Raw genomic sequence first — 5,231 nt, 5'->3', positions numbered from 1 at the left:
GCGACACAATGACACTACACTGAGCTCTCTGTACGTCCATCTTTTCAGAGATGTTCGCGGGACTCGGCGTAGTAAATCGCCGAAACTGGTAGCCAAATAAAATAAATTTGGAATTTAGACGGGTGAAAGGTCTTTGATTTGACATTCTATGCTGAGCTGTTCCGCAGTGACGAAGATCAACTCACAGTACAGTGTTTCGTCTGAAGGTTGTTGCATTACTTTGTATTGTGTGGTGTACATTTTTATTGCTTTATTATTCTAGTCTCTGACACAAATGAATTATTTAGACGATGACCGGTTTCAGTCTGTAATCACCATCTTCAGATCTAAAATATATAAATACACTCCTGGAAATGGAAAAAAGAACACATTGACACCGGTGTGTCAGACCCACCATACTTGCTCCGGACACTGCGAGAGGGCTGTACAAGCAATGATCACACGCACGGCACAGCGGACACACCAGGAACCGCGGTGTTGACCGTCGAATGGCGCTAGCTGCGCAGCATTTGTGCACCGCCGCCGTCAGTGTCAGCCAGTTTGCCGTGGCATACGGAGCTCCATCGCAGTCTTTAACACTGGTAGCATGCCGCGACAGCGTGGACGTGAACCGTATGTGCAGTTGACGGACTTTGAGCGAGGGCGTATAGTGGGCATGCGGGAGGCCGGGTGGACGTACCGCCGAATTGCTCAACACGTGGGGCGTGAGGTCTCCACAGTACATCGATGTTGTCGCCAGTGGTCGGCGGAAGGTGCACGTGCCCGTCGACCTGGGACCGGACCGCAGCGACGCACGGATGCACGCCAAGACCGTAGGATCCTACGCAGTGCCGTAGGGGACCGCACCGCCACTTCTCAGCAAATTAGGGACACTGTTGCTCCTGGGGTATCGGCGAGGACCATTCGCAACCGTCTCCATGAAGCTGGGCTACGGTCCCGCACACCGTTAGGCCGTCTTCCGCTCACGCCCCAACATCGTGCAGCCCGCCTCCAGTGGTGTCGCGACAGGCGTGAATGGAGGGACGAATGGAGACGTGTCGTCTTCAGCGATGAGAGTCGCTTCTGCCTTGGTGCCAATGATGGTCGTATGCGTGTTTGGCGCCGTGCAGGTGAGCGCCACAATCAGGACTGCATACGACCGAGGCACACAGGGCCAACACCCGGCATCATGGTGTGGGGAGCGATCTCCTACACTGGCCGTACACCACTGGTGATCGTCGAGGGGACACTGAATAGTGCACGGTACATCCAAACCGTCATCGGACCCATCGTTCTACCATTCCTAGACCGGCAAGCGAACTTGCTGTTCCAACAGGACAATGCACGTCCGCATGTATCCCGTGCCACCCAACGTGCTCTAGAAGGTGTAAGTCAACTACCCTGGCCAGCAAGATCTCCGGATCTGTCCCCCATTGAGCATGTTTGGGACTGGATGAAGCGTCGTCTCACGCGGTCTGCACGTCCAGCACGAACGCTGGTCCAACTGAGGCGCCAGGTGGAAATGGCATGGCAAGCCGTTCCACAGGACTACATCCAGCATCTCTACGATCGTCTCCATGGGAGAATAGCAGCCTGCATTGCTGCGAAAGGTGGATATACACTGTACTAGTGCCGACATTGTGCATGCTCTGTTGCCTGTGTCTATGTGCCTGTGGTTCTGTCAGTGTGGTCATGTGATGTATCTGACCCCAGGAATGTGTCAATAAAGTTTCTCCTTCCTGGGACAATGAATTCACGGTGTTCTTATTTCAATTTCCAGGAGTGTATATACAACTGGTGAGCAGTGTGTTTTTTAACATAAAACATCAATATGTATCACAATATACTGTCATACACTAGGGAAAATTACAGATAAAATATGGTATAACGTACCTTTTTTTACACCATGTCCTAAAGTGATACGGCCATAATGGTATCGTCAAAACATATAAATATAGTCAGCGTAGCATCGTCACATAAATTTAAAATATGGTGTAGAAGAGGCCACATCGTCCACATAGTGATTATTGCCAACTAGCTACTGAGGTACAGTAGCATCTAGAAACCTGTTTGCCTTCACCTTCCCTAGATGTCGCTACTGTGGGCTTGCTTATATGTAGTCATCATTTACGCAAAAACATAATCTGATAAAAGCACATTTGATAAAATGCATGTAGCAGACTTATTAAAATTGATGACTATCATAGAAACCTATTGTGATACATTAAAAGATGAATGCAGTTACCTATTTAACTGTTAGAGGGGGACGAGAATGAGGTTACCGCATTTGCTCAAGCCATAGGCAACATGCACCAAAAAATAGCGTTTACTACAGTAACAGAAGTGCGGGCTCAATTAACTATTTAGACCTTACCATTAAGAAGGTTGCCATTTGCAAGCACATAACAAAACTGTATTAGGAATGCATTTAGCAGAAACCGGCCACACTGTAGACAATATCGAGAGGTGTATACGTATTTTACACAGGGCAGGAAAGGGTCGCGCTCTCGACTTGCTGGAAGAGTTAGAAATTTACAAAGCCACAAGGCATGAGCCCACCAGTGTACGCAACCCCTACTTTGCTTTGTTTGATAACATACTACGACAATCAAATAATGCCTCGTGTATTTATACCTAGCCTTACTTGATGAGTCATGTTGAGAACAGAAGACATTTCCCTTACTTCCGCACAGTAGTCGCTCTAATCTTGTAACTGATTATCTCCTACCTACTCATGGAATGTATAGCCAAACTATATAATTTTATTTATTGAATGCTTATATATTGTTTAAAAGTTTTCTGTGGGAGACATGTCACGATGTATGTAAAGCCCTCTATTGGTTAAGTTCTTACGATCGGTGCGCGCCTACATAAGATCCTAGCGGCCGACCCAACAGAGGGCGCTGTTCATTGATCTGTCTCTTTTTCAGCTGTCATATAGACATTTTATCTTTAATAAGTAATTTATAGGTTGCCACAGGCAATGTATTACGCTATATTAATTGTTGACCGAAAAATCACCATAAAAAAGGATCGGACCTATACTCTTCATAATTCTTTTAATAAATTTACATAGGTAACTGCATTCACCTTTTAATGTATCACAATTGGTTTCTATGATAGTCATCAATTTTAATAAGTCTGCTACATGCATTTTATCAAATGTGCTTTTATCAGATTATGTTTTTGCGTAAATGATGACTACATATAAGCAAGCCCACAGTAGCGACATCTAGGGAAGGTGTAGGCAAACAGGTTTCTAGATGCTACTGTACCTCAGTAGCTAGTTGGCAATAATCACTATGTGGACGATGTGGCCTCTTCTACACCATATTTTAAATTTGTGACGATGCTATGCTGACTATATTTATATGTTTTGACGATACCATTATGGCCGTATCACTTTAGGACATGGTGTAAAAAAAGGTACGTTATACCATATTTTATCTGTAATTTTCCCTAGTGTATTACAGTATATTGTGATACATATTGCTGCTTTATGTTAAAAGACACATCCTCACCCGCCGCATCCACCAGCACCTCCGCCAGCACCGCCTCCTTCCCGTTACCGAGTCTGGCTTTCGGCCGTCCTTCTCTTCCGGCGATCTTCTCCTTCACCTCACTCATCTCCTTTCCGACCAGCTTAATTCCCGTCGCTCCGCAATCTTCCTCTCCCTGGACCTCGAACGAGCTTATGACCGCGTATGGCATTCCGGTCTCCTCTTCAAGCTCCAAACCTTCGCCCTTCCCATTAACTACGTCCGTCTGATCGGCTCCTTTCTCTCCCACCGTGCTTCCTACGTCACCCTCCATAACACAGACTCCTACACCTTTTTCCCCTCCGCCGGTGTGCCCAGAGGCTCCGTCCTCTCCCCCCTTCTGTACCTTTTGTATACGGCGGACATGCCGCCGCCGTCACCCCCCGTCCACCTTCTCCAGTTTGCCAGTGACACCGCCTTCCTTGCCCTTGCCCCCACCCTGCAGCGCTCCCAACACCTTCTCCAATCCCAACTTGACCGGTTCACCGCTTGGTGCAACCAGTGGTTGCTCAAGGTCAATCCCTCCAAAACCCAGGCGATCATTGAAGGCAAAACCACCCCTTCCTTCCGCCTCCTTGATTTATATCTCACCATCTATGGCCGTCCTATCGCCCTCACTCCCACCCTTAAGTACCTTGGCGTCACCCTCGACCGTCGCCTCTCCTGGACTCCCCATCTCCTGACAATCCAAGCAAAGGCACACTCCCGACTCTGTCTCCTCAAGCTCCTTTCTGGCCGTACGTGGGGTCTGGACCCCTGCACTATCCTCCACACCTATAAATTCCTCATCCGCCCTATCCTTTGTTACGCCCATCCGGCCTGGATCTTCACTCCCCCTACCTTTTATAAATCCCTACAAATCCTTGAACGCCATGCTCTCCGCCTCGTCTATCGCATCCGTCTCCCCTCCCCCACGCGGATCCTGTACGATCTAATCCCGTTCCCCCACCTTCTCCTTTTCCTTGAAAGGATACGGATCCTGTACACCTCCAGCAAACTCGATCCTCCTCATCTGCTTGTCTCACCCATCCTCTCCCACCCCCACCTGCTGCCGCGCCTGTATTCCCACATCCCACCCGGTCTCCATCTCTCCACCCTCCTTACCCTCTCCCAAGATGGCTCCCACCAGCTCCCCCTCCCTGATGATGTCCTCCTCCCCTCCATCTACCCCTCCTATCAACTTTGATCCTCCGCTCCCCCACTTCCTGTGTCCTTTCCTTTAGGCACCCTCCCTCCCTACTCTTCCCTTCCCTTCTCTTTCCTTTCCCCCCGTCCCCCTCCCTCCTCCCTTCTTCCCCCGGGCTTCCTCTCCCCTTCCTCCCTCCCCCTATCTCCCTTGCCCATGGCATCTCTGCTCTGCTCTCCCCTCTCCCTCTCCCATTCCCCTTCCTCCTCCTCCTCTCTTGTCAGGTCCCCGGACTCGCATATGCTCAGTGAACATTCGCGCGACGGAGATCATCGCCATCAGTGTCTCGTGTGTGTGCCTTCGTTTGTGTTTAGTGTTTGTTCGCCGTCACGCCACCACCGTTCACGTGTGCCATCGCCATCATCCATGTTATGTGCGCCGTGTCAACTAGTGTTAGTGTTTCTCGTCCAGCGTGAACGGCTCCATGTTTTTTGTTTTTTAGTGTATACATTTTTTGCCCGCCGTTTTGACTGTATTCTCTGTGCCACCTCTATGTACTACTTATTGTCAAACGCAAGGCTGAAGAG

This window comes from Schistocerca cancellata, chromosome 4, assembly GCF_023864275.1.
Source record: "Schistocerca cancellata isolate TAMUIC-IGC-003103 chromosome 4, iqSchCanc2.1, whole genome shotgun sequence".
Taxonomy (NCBI): domain Eukaryota; kingdom Metazoa; phylum Arthropoda; class Insecta; order Orthoptera; family Acrididae; genus Schistocerca; species Schistocerca cancellata.
The sequence above is the reverse complement of the archived record's forward strand: the minus strand, read 5'-3'. Positions refer to the sequence as shown.